This window comes from Crocuta crocuta, unplaced genomic scaffold (genome assembly GCF_008692635.1).
Source record: "Crocuta crocuta isolate KB4526 unplaced genomic scaffold, BGI_CrCroc_1.0 scaffold9, whole genome shotgun sequence".
NCBI lineage: Eukaryota > Metazoa > Chordata > Mammalia > Carnivora > Hyaenidae > Crocuta > Crocuta crocuta.
In genome coordinates this window covers 10466676-10488475 of record NW_027551567.1, presented here as the reverse complement: position 1 = coordinate 10488475, position 21800 = coordinate 10466676, and the positions used below count along the sequence as shown (strand labels likewise).

At 37.2% G+C, this 21800-nt stretch overlaps 1 long non-coding RNA gene across 1 annotated transcript in view; it reads left to right on the top strand.

Moving 5' to 3' along the window:
* Nucleotides 1-21800, top strand: part of LOC144220191 (uncharacterized) — a 36821-nt gene that overhangs the window by 1323 nt on the left and 13698 nt on the right. The window contains exons 2-3 of the long non-coding RNA XR_013331654.1: nt 4882-4953; nt 6713-6765. This is a non-coding gene — a long non-coding RNA (uncharacterized LOC144220191). The remainder of the gene's footprint in view (nt 1-4881; nt 4954-6712; nt 6766-21800) is intronic.

Genomic DNA, 21800 nt, shown 5'->3' with positions numbered 1-21800 from the left:
CTCTCTCTCTGTCTCTCTCTCAGAAATAAATAAAGCAGTTTAAAAATTAAAAAAAAAAAGAAATATATGTCGTGCAGTATTTTACATTTCTATTTTGGGTATATTCACCTAGTCTAAATTATAGAAACAAAGTCTAAATTGATTTCCGATACATTACAAAAAAATCATTTGCCTACTATTTCTATTTAATTTGCTTTCTTAAAAAAATCTTCCTTAAAACAATCCATAAAACTAATAGGCAACCGACGGAATGGGAAAAGATAGGTGCAAATGGCATATCAAATAAAGGGTTAGTATCCAAAATATATAAGGAACTCACCAAACTCCACACCCAAAAAACAAACAATCCAGTGAAGAAATGGGCAGAAGAGATGAACAGACACTTCTCCAAAGAGGACATCCAGATGGCCAACAGACACATGAAACGATGCTCAGCATCCCTCCTCATCAGGGGAATACAAATCAAAAAACCACACTGAGATACCACCTTATGCCAGTCAGAATGGCTAAAATGAGCAAATCAGAGGACTCTAGACTNTGGAGGCAAACCATGAGAGACTCTTGACTGTTGAGAACAAACTGAGGACTGATGAGTATGGAGGGGGAGAGGATGGGGGGTGATGGGCATGGAGGAGGGCACTTGTGGGGATGAGCACTGGGTGTTATATGGAAACCAACTTGATAATAAACTATTTTTTTAAAAAAAGAAAAAAAAAGTCTTCCTTAGACGAAATGGCTCTATGGCCAAAATTATGCACAGATCAAAGATGTTGGCCCTTGAACTCGCTGTGAATATAGCCAGTTGATGATAGTTAAGAGTAAGAATGGGAGCCAGCTATCAGATCCTTGGGTGCCATGCTCAGCCTCCACAGATCACTACTCCTTCAAACATGTGCTAAGGCCCCCAAAACTGGCCAATCATGTTTTCAGAATCAGTTTTCAGAACTGGCCAATCATGTTCCAGACTTGGGCACAAGTCTTTGAGAACCAGTATCCATCTGGTGTGACCCTTACTTAGGTAGATCCTACAAAGCAAAATTCTTAAGAAGTTAGGGACATGAAAACTGTGGTTTTTAAGTAACTTACAATTAGTTAGGAGTTTTACATTTTTCAATCTGTTAGCAGCATTACTAATCGTGTTAGCATTACTACCTCTGGAAATTATAATCCAAGATTGATGTATAGCTTTTTTATGATAATGATAATGATAGTAATAATATTATAATTTATAATATGTTTTGAATAATTACTATTTGCAAGCTCTGTTAATTCCTTTGTACTATTTTATTCTTTACAACAAACCTATAAGCGAGGTATTACCCTTCCCACCTTACTGATGAGGAAATGGAGCCTTTGTGCTTCTAATCACTACCTCTTAATGTCTCTTATAAAAGTAGTTCTTCCTTAGGGACGAAATTGGTTGGAATCTACTGTTTTCCCTAGTCCTAGAAGAGGAAGTTCAGTGTCTTTGTCATCTTTATGCTCACTTCAAAGCTTTCATCTCCAGACAACCTGAAATTGTGTGCCAGGATCTGTGTTAGATTAGAACAAGGTATCTCTGTTTTTTCTTAACAGTTGAAGAAATTGAAGCTCAGAGTAAATGTGTAACTTGCCTAAAGTGATAATCACAGTTTTTCAGCCAGAGCCAGGTTTAACTTAGGATTCTACTGTTCACTAGTGTTGCTACCTTCGCTCAACTTTTAAACCCCTCTGAGCTTCTGCATTTAAAAATGCTGATAAAAATTCCTATATAATAGGCTCCTAATTTCAGGATCTCACTGTGAATATTTAAACAAGAGCCCATGTCAGTGCATTGTGACTTTGATTTGTGAGTCTCACACAAGAGAAAAGATGGTGCCCACTTCTCTCCAGGCATGCACAGACATCACCTGGGATGTGCTTTCCTTGCTATCTAAGGAGGGAATGTTCCATGAAGCCTACCTCATCATAAAAGAACTCTTGGCCCCAGTTTCCTCCTGGAAATGAATCTGAAATTTAATCTTGCCAAGGTGACAGTAACTGCAAGATATGACCATTAGTTGTGTAGATTTATATGTCTTTTTCTTAATGCACCATAATTACACATTTTTAAATTGGCAGGGTAATGAGTTTCCTCAGGAATTAATACCACTAATAACATATAATAATATTATAAATAAGTGAGTATGAATAAAGCAAAATAGGCCACACATAGACCAATGATGAGACTATCTCATGAAGCAAGGATTATGATTTAATCTAATTCTATGCAGCTACAGTCCATCAAAAATAAAACAAAACAAGAAACTTTACCACTTTTAAAAAACTTTAGTGTCTCTCCATTGCATTAGGCCTCTCGTGGGCTTTAAGGTGTGATGTCTAGATGTTTCCTATTTCTTTATTTCTTTAACATAATGGAAGGAAGGGAAGGAGGAAGGGTGGAAAAGAAGAAGGAAAGAAAAACAAAAAAGCAAATGGCTGTAGGACTACGTGTATTCTTAAGTTCAGTGAAGCTCATCAGACAGCAACAGGTCAAACAAGTTTTTTTTTCTTCATAATCCTTCATAAGAAAACAAAATAACAAAAAGTTGATTTGAATGCTCTCCATTTGTTCCAATTAAGTAGAAGATGAATAAATCAGTGAGACAGAATAGAGCATACAGATGATTGGCAAGTATTTGGTTACTGTCTTTGGGGGAAAAAGGATATATACAAAAGAAGAATATATATATATACACAAAAATATATATAATTTATATGTAAGTATATAAATATAAAAAGAGGAACATATATATAGCCCTCTTGAAGGATGAAATGTGAAACAACATATAGACAAAATAAGACTTCAGAGAATTTTAAAGAATTCCTCAGTGTAAGAAAAAATCTCAATTGCATGCTTTTACCTTTGGATTTTGAAATGTTAAGACCTTTGCTCTTTTTCTTGGAAAGAAAGAAAATGTTTGTAGGAGTTGAAAAGTCAGAAGTCATTTTTTTGTGCCTTCAAGGCCAGGGATCAAAAGCCCTGGGCTGGGGAGATTAAGAATAAACAAAAGTAGAAGCAGAAGGAGATGTCCAGTAGAATTCTGAACAGACCCTCTTGCTTTTTGAACATTCCTTCTGACATTAATTCATTTCTAGCTGATTACTCTACCGTCTCCTTGATTCTCTCCCTTGGTATATTTTTGGCTCACCTCCTTGGTTACTTAGACTCCCCTTGCTTGCTCCCTTTTATTCTTTTTTCTTTTCAATAATTCTGTCTGTTGGGGCCCAACTTGCCTTTGATCCTTGGCTCCAGCTTCTGGATTTGCTCTGCATCTGTGTTCAACCAGACTCACCTTGGCTCCTTTTGGTTTACTGATTCCTGCTTTAGGGAAAACCCTTGCTAAATGTTTGCATGCATAGCTATCCCTCCTGACTGCCTCCTGCCTGGTTCCTCCTCAATACCTCCAGCCAGTCTTAGGGTATGGGCCAGTATATGCATATATATAAATATATATATATGTATATCTCAAACTTAATAATCAATAGTTTCCATTGAGAGATTGGTATTGAACTTAACATATGAAATAATCCTAGTTTCTAAAAAACATTTTCTAACAAAAGCATGGTCCACATTGACTAAATTCTATATAGTATGGCTTACAATAAGTGAATGAATAAAACACTGTTTAATTTGGCCAAGATCTTCTTATCTATGTGCTTCTATTTTAGAATTTAAAAAAAAGATTCAGAGGGTAATAATTTTTATCCTACACTTCAAGACAAATGGTAGAATGTCATAATTAAGTGAATAAGCATTATAGAAATGCCCAAAATTAGTGATTGAAATTATATCCTAATATTTCAGCTTTATCTATAGCCCAAGCCTTCATGCCTATTTCAAATTTAAATGGAAAGGACTCTGACTTATAATTATAAGCTTTCTCAGCATATTTAAGATCTTTCTTAAACAATTTGTTTAGTTTTATTTTTATTTAAAAAATTTTTTAAAACATTTTTATTCATTTTTGGGAGAAAGACAGAGACAGAACACTAGCAGGGTAAGGGCAGAGAGAGAGAGGGAGACACAGAATCCGAAGCAGGCTTCAGGCTCTGAGTTGGCAACACAGAGCCCGATGTGGGGCTCGAACCCACAAACCATGAGATCATGACCTGAGCTGAAGTCAGACACTTAACCAACTGAGCCACCCAGGTGCCCCTGTTTAGCTTTATTATTACTATTATTATTATCAGTCAATTCTTTTCCAGAATTAGTATTTTCATTTCATGTTCGTTTATAACAGATATAAGTAAAATTCACATATAAGCAAATTTCACTTATATGTTCCTTATGTTATAAACATTATCACCAGTCACGGGAGACATGGCGGAGCACCCCAGCCTTTATTGCAAGGCATCGTATCATAACTATTGAGACATACTTTAACTCCTTTAAATGGATAGTTGGTTTAGTATGTATTTTGTGTCATGCTATGTTATTTAATGTTGCATAAATAACATATTATAATGCTATCAGTAATTCTTCATCTCATGCTACTTCTGCTACCAACTAATTTTTGAAATAAATATTTATTGTATTCACTTTAAAAAAATAAAAACATAACCGTAACATAAATAATTCAAAAATTGCAACATACACCCTTCACTGTCAGTTTTCAGAAATTTTACTATTCATGGATTTATTCAGCCACTTATGCACTAAACATTTACTGAAAGTCTTCTATCTGCACTACTATGTAAGGTGCTGAATATATGGGTCAATAAAATATAATTATTCCCTCAGGGATCTTATTGTTTATATGGAGACTCAAGAAATCATATAAATAGTTATAACATACTATGATATACGTTAAAATAGTTATTTATAAATTGCAGATACAAGAGGCTTCTTTCTGTCTATAGGACTTATGGAAAACTACAGAAAAGAGATAAAATTTGGGCTGGCTTTGAAGAATGAGCAGGAATGTTGCAGAGGTAAGGAATATAGTTGTATCCTAGCAAGGAGCAACTATCTACATGGAACCTGGAATCTCATGAGGAGAAGAAACAAGGCATGTGGCATGGGGCATGTGGGTAACATCAACCAGTACAGTGTGGCAGGATTGTGGGGAATATATTAGAGAAGGTATGTAGATGAAATGGTGGGTGGGCACTTTCCAAGACGGTTTAGACTTGGCACTATTTGTGATAGAGGCAAAAGATTCAGCAAAATGAGAGAGATGGCTGATACAAACATGAAAGAAATAATTCTACATGGCCCTCAAATGTGTTTCAAATTTCTTTAAAAACTCCATTTCCAGCTCCTTTGCTGTGAGGCAAGGTCATATGAGTAGTTCAGGTGAATAAATTGTGAGCAAAAGTTCAATGTATTACTTGTGAGCTGAGGCAGTGAAAAGCCCCTGTGTTATTTTTTAGTGTCTCACTTCCCCTGCCATGGGAGCTAATGGGGCCTCATGTTGATGTGGGGAACCACATGATCGTAGCTACCTAAATTCATTAGTCACCATGTCAAAGACAATTGCACTGGAGAGTTGCCTATATCCGCGATAGTTTTGGTGGAAGGGATAAATGAAAACATTTTTTTTTTATTAAGCCACTTGATTTAGGGATTTTTGTTATTGCAGTATAAGCATAGATGATTCTGACCAAAACACAAATCTGAAAGTCAATACTTAATGGGCATACAATTTAAAAGAGACAAAAGAAGGTAGATTCAAGATCGTAAGTTAGGGGGTCTGGAGAGAAATGGGACTACTTCTTCTTCTCACAAATGTTGAAAAGCTTAGGGAGGAACAAAAACACAGAAGAATTTGGAGGCAGAAAAGGGGAAGTTAAAGGAGTTTATTCATGATGGGCACAACATTCTTGGGATATTAGAAATTAAATCATCTGCTGAGAAGGTGAGTAGCAAGATTGAGGGAAATACAATTATTGAGCAGTTGAGGGGACTGTTACTATACAGAATGGGAAAGACAGCCAGGTAGATAGAAGAAAAAAAACCACAGAGCAATGGTAGACAGCTGTCCAGCTGGGCCATACATTTATAGTGAAGTCAGTCAACACTAGTTTATCATTTTCTATAGCTGTGATTGCCATCCCAAAAGAAGGAACAGAAATATCAAATAGTAGGGCTTGGAAAATAAGTTATAGTACAAAGAAGGTATCTCTAAACAATTAAGAAGGCTTGGGAAAGTATAGTAATTTACCGTAGTGTTAAATCCAAATAGGAAGAAAGTGAAGTCAAGAGAGTATGATAGACCAAAAGACTATAAGAATCCATATGTTTTAATGTAGTTAAGGAAAAAGTTTAGCAGGACTATTGGTGTAGAAATAGTTAAAGACAGGAGGTTATGCTTACAGAGACAGTAGTATAAGGTAGTAGCGGTTAAGAGTAGTTTGCCTGGGTTTCAATAACAACTCTGCCCTTTACCACCTCGATGGCCCTAGGCAAGTTAGTCACATTTTTTTGTGTCTCAGTCTGCTCCTAGGACATTTTAAGCTACACTGAAGGATTTTTGTGAGGACCGAATGAGTTAATATACCTAAAGCTTTTAGAATTGTCCTTGGCAAAAAGTGTTCTGTAAATGTAAGCTGTTATAATGATAGTTTTTATGTAGCTATGGACGTGGGTGTTGAGGAATAAGGAGATGAGCATTGTAGTTGGAAAAAATATTAAGGAATTGCAAGATGGGGATTTGGTGAATCATCAATGTGGATGTTGTGTGTTTTCCAGATGCTGAGGATAAACAAAGAAAATAAGATTGTGAGATAACGTGATGTCATAAGGTAATGACCATGAGGATGGGAGAGGAGAGTGGTATAGCCACGGCATTGTTCAAGCTTCGTCATTCAGTAGTGTGGGAAGGTTGTCCACTAAAACTTTTCACAGAGGCACAGCGGGTTTTGAGAACATGAACAGCATCTTCTTTCAAGAGTTTTCAGGAACTGGGGCACCTGGGTGGCTCTGTCAGTTGAGTGTCTGACTTTGGCTCAGGTTGTGATGTCGCAATTTGTAAGTTCAAGCCTGGTATGGGGCTTGCTGCTGTCAGCCTGTCAGAGCAGATCCCACTTTAGATCCTCTGTCTCCACCCCTGCCCCTTCCCCGCTCATGCTCTTTCTCTCTCTCTCTCTCAAAATATAAATAAAACATTAAAATAAAGTTTCCAGGAGGTTTTATTTTATATGAATGAGGAGTCCCAAAGCCACCTTGGACAAGATTTGTTTTTAATTCTTTTTAAGTTTATTTATTTATTTTGGGGGGGAAGGGCAGAGAGAGAGAGACTCCCAGACAGGCTCGGAGCAGCCAGTGCAGAGCCTAATATGGGGCTGGGGCTTGAACTCACAGACCGTGAGATCATGACCTGAGCTGAAATCAAGAGTTGGGTACTCGACCAACTGAGCCACGCAGGCACCCTGAAATTATTTTTTTAAGTTTATTTATTTATTTTTGAGAGAGAGAGAGGGCACATACAGGAGCAGGGGAGGGGCAGAGAGAGGGAGAGACAGAATCCTAAGCAGACTTTGCACTGTCTGCTGTCAACACAGAGCTCGACATGCGGTTCAAACTCATGAACCGTGAGATTATGACCTGAGCTGAGATCAAGAGTTGAATCCTTAACCAACTGAGCCACCCAGGTACTTGCCCCTAAATACAAAATTATTAATAAAAATGTTAGCAAATAAAGTCTAGTATGTGTCAGTAGTGACCGAGCATAATTCATTGCCAAGATGCAAAGATGGTTTCATGGCAGGAACTTTTTGAATAACATCATTTATTACATCATTATTTTAATGTATTAAAATGATCTTAAAAGATGCTAAAAAGGCATTTGGTTAAATCCACCAGCCATTTCTATTAACACTGCAATCAAAATAGAATTAAAAAGAAACTACCTAAACATGATAAATACTACTTATACAAAACCAAGAGCAAATATCATTCTAGACATTCACCCAGTGACTCTATTTTAAAACTACTATAAGGGAATTTGGCAGCGTGCTTATATATGCCATACTTATTTTAGAAGCAATTGTATGGCTCTATACTAGAAATAATCAGTATTAGAAATGTAAGAAATAATCCACAGAAAATAATACAAAAACTTTAAATATTTTGAAATTAATAAGAAAAGTTCACGGCCTATAGGAAGAGAACCAGAAAAATCTTACTGAAGAGCTACATCAACAGCTGAACACATGGAAACATATACCTCATGCTTGCCAGGGAGGATGTCATTTCACAAATTTGTCACTTCTGCCCACATTGTTATATACGTTTAATGAATTGTAACTTATGTCTCTGTGTTTTTAAAAAATTGAAATATCTTACATTTTATGTGGAAGAATAAGTGTCCAAGGGAAGCTAAGGAATGTATGAATATGAAAAATAGTGATGAGATTTCTTCCCAAATATTAAAATATTATAAAGTTAGCATACTCAAAATAGTTAGGTATCAGCATACGGATAGATCGAACAGACTAATAGATTAGTAGACCAAATCAAAAATTGCAGAATACATGGGAACTGAATATAGGATAATGGTAGTATTGCACTTCAAAAGGGAGAGAGAGAATGGTTAGTAAATCAGTTCATTTTATTTTCATAGTAGAAATTGCATCATTAGCTATTTGTTTGAAAAAATTAATATTGGACCCTTCTCATATGGTATATAAAAGCATTCCATTAGTCTTAAAAGCTAAAAAATAAAATAATAAAATGTTTAAAAGATAAAGTTTAGGAGATCACATGTATAAGCTATATGTTGGGGATATTGTGAAAAGCAGAATCTTTTTGCTATTAGTAAGTACTTACTATTATGAAGTTAGTAACCAGATTATTAAGAAAATGCATGACTGACCGTATACAAATACTAAGCTTTTTCTTAGGGCAAAAAATACCTGTGTTAGTTAAGATGCATTCGGCTTGAGATATCAAGAAATCCAAGTCATACAGGCTTTAATAAGAAGAGAATTTATGGACTCACATGCCATGAAGTCCAGAGGCAGGGTAGCCATTAAGAATGGCTTAACTCAGTGTCTTTATCCAAATCATTTTTCTGTGATTCTCTTATCCTCACCCAGTTTTTTTTTTAAGTTGGCTTCCTCTTGGGATGCCTGGTGGCTCAGTCGGTTGGACATCTGACTTTGGCTCTGGTCATGATCTTGCAGTTTATGAGATCAAGAGCCGTGTTGGGCTCTGAGCTGAGAGCTGGGAGCCTGGAGCCTGCTTTGGATTCTGTTATTCCCTCTCTCTGCCCTTTCTCTGTGTGCATTCTCTCTCTCTCACAAGAATAAATAAACATTGAATTGGCTTCCTCCTGAAGCTGGTATCAAGAAAGCTATAGCAGTATTTCTAGAGGTGACATCTATACTTGACAATGGCCAGGATAAAAAGAGCCGTTTTTCCCCATGACCTATTCTTAAGAGTGAGGAAAAAAACCTTTCAACAAGTTTCTTCTCACATCTCACTGGCCTCAACTGACTGCATTTCTGAATCCCTGTGGCTAGGGAAATGAACTGCTGGACTTGGGATTAAATGTGTATGCAGAAAGGATTGTTACAAAACTTGTTTTTCTCAGTGCGGGGGGTTTTGTGTAATTTTTTACTTTCTTCCCTAATATCAGATTAATTTTTAGAAGTTCACAAGGATTGTTACTTAATGAAAGGTGATAAAGCTATTTTTTTGTTGAAAAAAGTTATTTCATAACAGATTGCTGAGGATTTATATGGATTTATATATTTTTTCTCTTTATCATTTCATTTCGATTTTTGTTCTGGCAGGGTCTTTTTTAAATGTAATCCCCTTTTAAAAATGACCCCCCAAATATTATGTATGTACCAGGAAAGGTTTTCCTCCAACAATTTGCAATGAATGTAATTATGCTTTGTTAAACATTAGCAATACAATTAACATTTACTTCCCATCAAGCCTCTCTGCTAGTTGGAACAATGGTATGGTTGGCAGGCTTGAATTATATTTGTACCTCAACAATTATACTCATATTATGTCCCTGAAACCATGATAAGTTATGCCACTCGCATCTGAGAGAGGAAACACACCAGTTCCTTTTGATCTGATCTGTCCAAAAGTGACTCTGAGCAAATTCTGGAGGAAGTCTGAGCCTCGAGGCAGCGGGGGCAGGGGCGAGGGATAGGGTGACCCCACATTCACTGCACCAGTTGTCCTTACTGGAGCCCTCATTCCCCAGGAAATGGCACCCGTACTACCACACACAGTGGGCTATTTTTAGCTCTGTGGAAACTGGAGAACTTGAACACTCACCAACAAGGAAGTTGAAGAGAGGGAAGGCTTAAGAGAGAAAGACGAGATGCTTTATCTTTTCCTCCTGTGATTTTATTTGGCAGCTAGTCATCCAGTTAGCAAGGTCTCGAAGATAACAAACAGATAAAATGCTGAGTAGCGAGAGATGGTGGAATGAGGCGAAGACANGGAAAGTGGCTATGGAATTGAGTTACTTACCCCTAGAGGGAGAGGTAGGGGCAGAGGCTGTTTCTGGAGGAGTCGGTCAAGACCTGAAGGGAAAATCTCTGAGTTTTGGAAAAGTGGCTTAAAAAAAAATCAGATATGACTTACGGTAACAACTATGTTAATTTAAGCAAATTATTGAAATCTTTCCGAGCCTCAGGTTTTTATTTATAAAATGTAGGTTTTAAATACCCACCTCATAGTGTTATGAGGCTTAAATGGGGCAAATATATGTAAAACACTCAGCGCGATGCCTAGAACATAGGAAGCACTTATAAAGAGTGGTTATTATTATTACTTTGTTTTAATTGCTGTGTTCCGAATAGAATTGCTCTAGTGTTCATAAAGAGGCAAAAATAATAATAAACTATTTGGCAAGGGGGACAGTCTAGCTTCTGTTCCTCATACACACACAGGGAAACAAATTAGAGGTGTCTTCTTGGTAGCTTAATCCATTCATAACGAGGCAATCAATACTCAGGAGAGTTAGTCTACTGCATTACTCCGACACTGTCCACCTCTGTTTTGTAGTTGCTCGGCAAAGAGAGAAAACCTTCTGGATTCTCATGAACGTGGTTAAGTGTAGTATAAGTGTGAGGGCAAACCAAGGCAAATCAATGTATACCCTTAGGCACTCGTTGCTAACTAAATGTAATAGTTCCCGTGGGTAAAATTAAACAAAAGATACATAAATGCACCAATATTAAGACAATCAAAGAATGATAAAAAGCAATGTAGTGCACAGGGCCTCAAGTTTATATTTAGCAAAGATTATTAATCAAACTTCAAGAAAACATAAATTAATATTAGAAACATATTTATGTGTTCTAAGCAAAAATAAAACAATGCACAGAAAGTATTTTTACACTGGCCAAGACTTGACACTATATGACTTCTAAGATCTTCCGACTCTCAGGAAAAAGTAATATTATTATTCCTTTGCATGGAAAACACAATGAATGTTGTCTTTTTAATCTTACCTTCTCTTCAACTTGATTTTCTTCAGTTTTCCAGTGAGAAGCAATTAACGCTAAAAGTCTTGGCAAATGGTATTTTGTAATCTGCTTAACAAACATCAGCTCTACTCTTCAAGATGATGAGTTATTTTGGCTTTTAGAGAAGTTTGGAATTTTATAATTCATATTTAAAAAATTACCAGCAACTTTCATTTACATTTCTTTCTTATTCTTAATTCTACAAGTTCTCTCTCCCTCTCTCTCTCTTCACACACACACAAACACATACACACACGCACATAAAATCCTTTCCAATGCAATCAAGAAAGAGATAAAGGTGCAGAAGTTTTGTCTCTCCTGTCTTTTCTCTCTCCTTGCGACAATAGCCCTATTGACTGTATCTGAAATTTAAAGTTAAGAGAAATAAACTATAATTGTTTTCCATGTGACTTATATATACATATACAATCAATGTATATATATGAGAATGTATTAAATTTTCCTACATATATATACATTAAAAAAAGAGGGAAGACTCTAAGTGACATGAAATTCCCTTCATATTTTTCAGATTTCTAGAACTGACAGATGAGAGAGATGAAAAAATATATATATAGTCATAGACAAACGGAGTCTAAAGGTGATTGTTGTCAGACAAGTCTCCTGGGAAGAAGACCCTGAGACAGAGATCTCTGTGTACAAAATATTTATTGGACTGCTCTTGGGACTGACACCTCCAGGGGAAGAGAAGGAGGCAGGATAAGCCCAAGAAGATGGGCTGTAATACAGTCACAAGACTTCATCCAATTCCTGAGATTGGGTTAGGGAAAGGGGACCCGCCTTTATACTGGATATGAGATGGCTAAAGGAAGGGGCTCCATTCTAGGAACGGAGGCTGGCTACGGTTGAGGGAAATTCCCAGAGAAAGCTGAAAGCTGATGACTATCAGCAGGCAAAATTTCTAGCTTCCAGGAGAATAAGATCTTTAGTCATGAAGGGAGAATCCAAGCAGTGTGGCACTGAATCCAGAAGTCATCAAGGATAGATGTCATTCTTGGGTAAGGTGCTAGATGAGAATGTGAGGTGGACTGACAGTTGAGATAACATTTGATTGCTATCCCTGCCCCCACATAGATATTCCTATACCCCATACTTGTCTGCCATTCCATCTGCTATTATCTTGGCAGAGGGATGAAACAGCAGAATACAGAGAACACAAAGATCAATTCTTTGCTGTTGAGTTTCAAAAGGTTTGGCCTTGGCAAAGACAAAATATTTGAAAGAAAGCAGGCTGTGTAAGAAGAGAAGGTTTCTCAACTTCTCCCAGACTAGATAAAGATTTCATGGGCTTTGGCAAGGAGAAAAGCAGGAAGAAAAATAGAGACCTTGGAGGATGGTGAATTCCTGGGGTGGAACTCGGGAGCTCAGAGCACAGGAATGAAAGAGACCACACTGTCCCTGACCTCAAGGAATTTACAGACTAGCAGGGAAGATACATTCAACAAATAAATACCATAAAGCAAATTGACTATTATGATAGAACATACAGGAAGGGAACCGAACTAGGCATACACGTCTGGGAATGATTTGCAAAGAGATTAGCTGGAAACTTGCAGCAGAAGTAGATGCTGTCTAAATGGAAAGTAGAAAGGAAAAGTGTTTCAGGGAAAAGAACCACATGTAGACAGTTGTGGAGGAAGAGAATGTGGCATGTTTTAGAAGTCAAGAAAAGCCTAAGATGATTATGGGAATGGAGAGAGGAGAGAAACAGTAGGAAATGTAGGCAAATACATTAAGAATTTAGTGCTGTAATCCATAGAGAAGGGATAGTGGTTGGAATTCCAGAGGAGCTCTGGGAATGTATGAACTCAAATGGATTTGAAAGTTAGCACTGATGAGACTTGGTGATTGATTGCTGTGGGAACGAAAAAGAGCTTGTGGCAAATATGAAAGATCTAGTAGGATTGTCAAGAAATATCAAGTACCCGGTTTAGGATGGCGACCAAGAACTTTATAGTAACACAAATTCTCTGGGAATGTAGTGCAAATACAGTAAATAATATAGCTCTGTATTCGTACATACCTATACACCAGGTTATTTCAGAAGACCTCTCTGCCTTTGGTCTTGCCACTCCTATGGAATTATTTATGCATCTTCATAGGCCTAGAGAGAAAAACTATGACTATGAGTTTACTTAGGGATCCTATTCATGTGCAGGGACTTCCTAGAGGGGATTTGCTAAAGGGGGATGGAAATAGGAGGCCAGAGGGAAGGAAAGGTTGGGGGTCCTAAGTAGTTTACTTTTCTGGCAGCTCAAGATTATACTTTCTGGTGAGCTTCACTTATTGATTGATTCATTCAAACTCTTTTACTGTGTACTTATTCTGTTAAAGGCACTTTGTACGCAAGGCCTTGTGAAAGATCTAAGGATGGCTCGCAATCAGAGGGTACAGACTTCCCTGGCAGCTCTTTCGAGTCTGCCTTGGAATCCCTAGTCCTAAAGGATCACCCAACCCTTGTGTTGGACTGAAAATATGCAACTCCTCAAGTTAGGTGGAAATCATTCAATGTACCTTCCTTCCATCATTTGGGAGATCTCCTGATCTCCAAATGGGAATCTTCCTGCTTCTTATGGAGAGTGAGCACTATATTAGCTATTTCAGCTCTCTTCTGCTCAAAGTCCTCAAACAACACGACTCTGGGCCCCTTTTGACTTTTCTGTCCTTTAGCCTGATAATGGTAATGCCATTAGCTAACATAGCCATCTCCCGTTCTATCCCACCCCTGTACGTCACCATCAGTGTATCTCAAGCAAGAACACTCTTGTTGCTTCAGATCTTCAGAACCCTTGAACTCATGCCTCCCCTGGCCTTTTTCAGCAAGCCCTTGATAACCTATAGACAATCTTTAAGGCATGTGCTCATGCATTTGGACATTGCTTGTTTTCTCTAACCTTCCTTCTCTCAAAGGCACAACTTCTGGTCACTCCTGTTCCATTCCCTACTCTTTCCTGCTTTCCTCCAGTTTCCCCTCTTTCTCCTCTACTCTTCTTACTGAGTAAATCATTAAGGGAAGCAGAGATCTGTAGTAATGAGAGCTGGGCAGAAGTTGAATACTCTTTCCTACTCTCCACTGGAAATACTTTAGGTCATAGACTACTGAGATACAGAGATTTGTATTAAAACAATGATATATTGCAATTATCTTGTTTGGCCATTTGCTAGGTATATAACCTTAGGTGGGTTATCTCTCTAGGTTTCAGTTTCTTTATGTGTAATGAAACTACTACGTGATTGATGAATAGAGATGGATTTATTAGGAAGCCTATCAAGCTTAGCTAGAACTGCACAGATCCCTTTCCAAAGCCCTGTAAAGGGCCATGGTAATTTTGTACTATTTCCTTAAAGATCCATCTTTCCCCAAACCTTATCAACTTCAAGCCCCAGTGAACCTAGCTCCGCATCTACTGGTAGGATTTTGTAAGAATGAAATAGACAATGTAGAGGAAACACTTGGCACAAGTCATTGAAGCTATTGCTATTACCATTATCATTATTAATACTACTATATTACTTATCTATACAAAGAATTGTAAAAGCTTAATAAAAATTAAAAAGCAACACCCGAAAGTAATGTAAATTGTGTGTCAACTATATTCAAATTTAAAAAAACTTAAAACATTTAGTGTCAAATTTGAAAAGCTATAAGAACAAATGAAAAACATACATTTTTCCAGTTTTTATAGGATTTTGTTACAGTATATGGTAACAGTATTTTTCAAACATTTAAAATTTAATTTTAATTATAATGGTAGTCTATGATTGTTCTAAAAATCCAAACAGTATAGTTAAATAAAAATCTTGAGTTAAAAATAAAAATCTCCTTTCTTTTTCTCCCCTCTGGGCTATTGTTCTTCCCTCTCCAGAAACATTCTCCTCCTAGTGTAATCATGAATTAAGTATTGGTGTATGTGTTTTTGATTCTTAAAATGTACTTTCCATTTAAATGTAAATTTATTCCTGGGGCACTTGGGTGGCTCAGTTGGTTAAGCATATGACTTGGGCTCAGGTCATCATCTCGCAGTTCATGAGTTCGGGTAGAGCTCTGTGCTGACAGCTCAGAGCCTGGAGCCTGCTACGGATTCTGTGTCTCCCTCTCTCTTGCTCCTCCCCCACTCATTCTCTCCCTCTCTCTCTCTCTGTCTCAAAAATAAATAAACTTAAAAAAATTAATGTAAAAACTCCTATCCCACAAACAATATAAAAGTGATTTTTGTAAGTCCTCCTGTCTGTTGAAAACTGGCACAGAAGAGCAATACCAAACAGGTTATTAAAGAGAATACACACACACACACACACTCCACACACACCCGTAGTCCTAACAGTTTCCACAAATCAAAATACCCAGAATTTGAGGAAACCAGGATTGCCTTCTTACAGATTTTGCCAGTTCATGAAAGACCATTATACTAAGTGTTATCAGAGAACCCTTGATAAATGACAATGCACACATTACCTTGGTGTCAACCCGTGCTGAAGACCAGTGCTTCTGCCTTGTTCTACCCAGGTCAGGGTGTGAAAGGCAATGAAAAGGAACCCCAGATAAGGCAACACAGATGGTATTGGCTTTGTCTCTCTTTTATCTTTCTGCTTCTTAGTTGTAAATATTATGTATTAAGCTCCTGGATTAAGGGAGAAATAAAAATTAGTGTTGCTGCTATATGCATTAAAAATTTTTTTAATGTTTATTTATTATTGAGAGACAGAGCATGAGCATGGGAGGGGCAGAGAGTGGGGGAGACACAGATTCTGAAACAGGCTCCAGGCTCTCAGCTGTTAGCACAGAGCCTGGCATAGGGCTCAAACTCACAAACCATGAGATCATGACCTGAGCCGAAGTCAGACGCTTCACTGACTGAGCCACCCAGGTGCCCCTGTATGCATTTTATTAAAGTTGAAGAATATGCCAAGCATAGAGAGAGACTGACATATTAGCTATTAGAAAATTCTTTTGAATATGTGTACATGTACTATAAAAATGTGTATTATGGACATTGTAAAGACCTCCTTGTAAACTTTTTAAGTACTTTTTTGGTACTATTATAAATACACCCTTGGAATTATTTCCAGTGCTTGATGGAATATTCAGCCTTCAAAACACATTCACCTGAGAAAGAGTTAAATATATTACACTTTTGAAAACCTCATAATCTAAAGGAGAGATGGAAAAAAATCCCTGAATATTATTTATTCAAGACCTTTGTGTCATATTCTTCCAAAAACTAATTATTTTTCAGAGGGAACATAGATAGATGATTGTTCTTATAATTTAATTCTTAAGGACTTTTCATAAATACTTTTAAAAATAAACATGTTTTGTGTACTTTCTAGTTTAACCTGTTAAGTGCAATTTAAAATTAAAGAACAGCTACAGTTCATAGTGAAATCATTAACATTGGATTTACACAGAATTTTGCATATGTTTATGTATTTATAAAATGTATGCATTTATAGCTTAGTGTAATAAATATGAATAAATTAAACTACAATTACATACTATTTTCTCTAATTTATGAACTTGATTTGTTTTATTGTTTTCCTATTACCTACATAAATAAACCAGTTTAATTTAAATATTAAATTGTAAGGGACATATATTTCAGGTCAGGTAACAAAGGACCTAAATTTAAAAGTGTGTACTGTAGAGAGAAACCTGTAATATTGCATAATGTTTTTATAAAAGAGTTATAACAACTTTTAATATTCAAGGAAAACTCTCACTTGAATAATTAAAATTCCAGACCATCTTAAGACATACAAATTGCATGGTAAAATCATAGTTGGTCCTTTGAATATATTGTAGCACAAAATCTATTTTTTCTTAAGCAGTTATAAGCTTAGTAGATTTCACTCACGCGTGCATGCACACACACACATACCTTTACTAGTTATTTCTTGTTCTACTAATTTGGTTTGTACCTACAAACCATAGCAAAAGTGGAACTTGCAAGTCCAAGTTCAGCCAGTACTAGAATTTGATTGCAAGCAATGAAAATAAACTCTGACTAATTAAACAGAAAAGAAATTTGTTGGAAGAATACAGGTTGATTCACAGAATAAAAGGAAAGCTGCTGAGCAGCCCCAGGAAGGGCAGACCTAGAACAGTTCCAGGGATTAGGCAAAAAGGATCCGTGGATACTGCCCTCAGAAAGCTTGCTGGAATGAATCTGCACCCTGTCTCAGCATCATTCTGCTCTCCAGATTCCCAGTTCACAAGGTCACACCTTGACTGGGGCAATCTGAAGAACTTCACTGAAATTATGACAAAGAAGGCAGGGAATTGGAAAGACATAGATCTCCAGCGGTAAATCAGGTGTGGTTACCAAAACCAGGAAAAGATTCTGAGAGTTGAGAGTAGTACATGTTCTTAGATTCTAAAATACAGACTACTCTAACTACCATAACATATATTTGTAAATGCTCTCTATGGGTTTGATTGTTAACAGTTAAAGCATTCATGTGGGAGGATATTGTAGCCAGCAAGNTAAGTGTATGACTCTTGGTTTCAGCTTAGGTCATGATCTCACAGTTTGTGAGTTTGAGCCTTGTGTCAGGCTCTGTACTGACAGCGTGGAGCTTGCTTGGGATTTCCTTTCTCTCTCCCTTTCTCTGCCCCTCCCCTGCTTACAGTCTCTCTCTCTCTCTCTCTCTCTCTCTCTCTCTCAAAATACAGTAATAAACTTAAAAAAAGAATAATGAATAAGAAAAACAAGGACATTTCTTTTTTTAAGTTTATTTATTTTTAAAAAGTTTATTTATTTTGAGAGAGAGGAAATGCATTCCTGAGCACAAGCGGAGGTGGGGCAGAGAGAGAGAGGGAGACAGAGAATCCCAAGCTGGCTCCTTGCTGTCAGTGCAGAGCCCAATGTGGGGCTTGAACTCACAAACCATGAGATCATGACCTGAGTCAAAATCAAGAGTCAGTTGCTCAACTAACTAAGCCACCCAGGGACCCCTATTTATTTATTTTTGAGAGAGATAGAAAATGTGAGCAGAGGAGGTGCAGAAAGAGAGAGAGAGAGAGAGAGAGAGAGAATCCCAAGCAGGTTCTACACTGTCAGTGTGAAGCTTGATTTGAGGCTTGAGGCTCCATTTCACAACTGAAATCATGACCTTTGCTGAAACCAAGAATTGGATGCTTAACTGACTGAGCCACCCAGGCATCCCAAGGACATTTCTTATTTATCCTATCTCTGTCCTCCACCCACTTGTTACTACTAAACTTTCAATGGAATATGGAAACCTTAAATGAAAAATTTCTTTGCACTTGAATAAGTACAGGCAATAAGCCAGGAAACCTAAATCACATTCCCAGTTGTTTCTCTAATATGCTAAGAGATCTTGGCTAATTGAACCTTTTTTTAGGGTTTAGTTTCTTCATTTGTAAAATGAAGGTGTTAGAATACAATTTTAGCTATAGCATTCATTTCTGTGGTTAGATAATAGCAGGCAGAGCTCTTTGCTATTGGTTTCTGCCACCCTTTCCCAGGGTCAGGCCACTAGCCGAGGACCCGTGGGCCTCGTGTGCTTACGTTCCTGGACATTGACTAGTGGTGGGAGAATGTCCAGCCCCTGCTGAGGAATTGGGATGAGTCCATTCATTTGTCCATGTACATTCAATCAATCATTTGCCAGGCCTACAGTGTGCCAAACATTAGGGGATGAGGGTAAGAGCTACCACCCTCAAGAAGTTCGGAGATATTGATTGGTTCATAGTAATTCTTGAGTAAGAAATAAGATCTTATGAATTTGAAGAAGGCTGAAGGAAAAGAGAAAGAGTCATATACAGATCAACCTAACCACTAGTGCTAACCGTAGTGACGGGGTCTACATAAGGGCTTATGGGAGCAAGGAAGAGAGCACCCTCTCCACTACAGAACAGGCTTAGAGGGCCGGGGATGGTTCTGAGGGGGCTTAAAAAATATATAGGAGTTTGGTTCATTCATTCAATAGTTATCAAGCACCTTTGTGAAGACATCGTACTGGGCAATGGAAAATGGCCACGAAATGAAAGATAGATAGTCTAATAGATGAGAGGGAGAGAGGAAGGAGAGGGGAAAGAAAAGATGTTTTATTTTATTTATTTATTTATTTTATTATNTAACCGACTGAACCACCCAGGCATCCCAGGAAAGATGTTTTAGACAGAAGAGTAAAGAAACAACACACCTGCGGTTATCACTTCATGAAAACAGAGTAATATTAATGGCTAACACTTCGTGCTTGCTCATTGCTAGGCACAATTTTAATTGCTTTCCATGTACCAATTTGCTTTGGGGACGGGCACTGCTATTATTCCCGTTTTACAGTTAAGAAAAAGATTGTTTATTTAAGCAACCTGCCCAGGGAAATGTGGAGAGAATGAGGCAGGTTTAGGATTTGAACCCAGACAAGTCAGGCTCTGGAGTCTGGGCATTTAACCACCATGCTATACCACCTCTGCACATACCTAACAGCTGAACAATCATCCAATATAAATTTAGTACAGTTGGTCTATTTTAGAGCAATTCAAAGTACAGAGCCAGTTTAAAAGAATAAATTAGTACCCACAGCTATAAATATTCTTCTTAAAATTACACTATCATTTCCTTTATATAGCTTCTTCTTTTTTTTTTAACCTTGAGCTAAACCTCCTCCAAATTCAGCCTTTTTCTTTAGCCAGAAATTAACACTTAACTAGAATAGGAGAAATTCTGATCCACTTGGGTCTTCCTAGGTCAGAAGAAGAAAACTTGTTTTGAAAATTGTGAAGTGTAGTTATTTTGTTTGTATGAAGAATAGTAATTCTGACTCATAATAATTCCTAAGTGAGAAATGAGGTCTTATGAATTTGGAGAAAACCTAACAGACAATATATTAACGTTTCTTGTAAGACAATCTGGTCACATTCCGCCTCCCCTCATATTTAAGTAGTAACATCATTAAGAGTTATAAAATTTCTTATTTGAGTATAAGGTTTTTTGTTTTCTTAGTACCACTCATTTCTATAATGATGAATTTATATGACTACATTATCTGGAGATACATAGTCATGCAAATAATTTTGGTCTTGTTGTTGCTGTTGTTGGGCTTTCATTGGTAAGTGAAAGAATTTAGGGACTAAAATATTAAAAAAATAAATAGCATGCCATACTCAATCTCATAATAGAGCTTCACAGCACAAACGTGTTTGAGGGCTGATGTAAGAGATAACTTTTTGTCACGATAGAATTATCTTTCATTAAATAATGAGAATCTTAAGTCTAAAGCCTGAACTTTTTCCTCTCAGAATTCTCTCTAGACTCTAAAACCCATGGACATCTGTCCTTCTTCTGAACTTCCATGACTTTCACTCTCTATTGTATCATTGGTCCTTATCATGCCCTGCCTGAAGGATAAATGGCTGTTGTTTACGTATATATTGTTATTATCTTGCTAGAGTATAAGGTCTCCAAGATGGGAGTACGTTTCTCTGTATCCTCTAATACAATTGGTAGACCCTCAGTAAATATATACTAATGAGATATTTGATCAACTAGATACCACACTGGGTAATTCAAGCTAAAAACTTTCATTAGAGAACATTATTTAAATAGTCTGTCAGGGTGCCTGGGTAGGTCAGTTGGTTAAGCATCCGACTTCGGCTCAGGTCATGATCTCACCGATTGTGGATTCAAGCCTTGCATCAAGCTCTAGGCTGACAGCTCAGTGCCTGGAACCTGCTTTGGATTCTGTGTCTCTCTCTCTGCCCCTCCCTCCCTTCAAAAATAAATGAACATTAAAAAATTTTAAACGGTCTGTCAGTCTACATGGAATCAAATGGGTGATTTAAAAGTTCCATTTCATATTAACTGTTCACATGCAAATATATCTGATTGAATGCATCAGGGAAGTCAGATTTAAATAAAACAATTGTCTTAACTGTAAAAACAGTGTTGATGTATATAAGCCATGTCTTCTATTTTATTTATGTATTTTTTCTCAGTATCTAGTATATTCCCAGGAAAAGCTCAATAAATGCTGGGTGATGTTGAATGTATATCTATATGACTATAGCTTTGCAAATGTTGTTTTATTATTGTGTCCATAAATATATTTTGATAAGTTTCTATATCTTTTTAGTACTCTATATGGAATAAATAATTTGAAGGGCACCTGGGTGGCTCAGTCAGTTAAGCTTCCAACTCTGGCTCAGGACATGATCTCGTTTTTTACTTGTTAGAGCCCCATGTCAGGCTCTGTGCTGACAGCTCAGAGCCTGGAGCCTGCTTCAGATTCACCCTCTCTCTGCCCCTCCCCCACTCATTCTCTCTCTCTCTCTCTCTCTCTCTCTCTCTCTC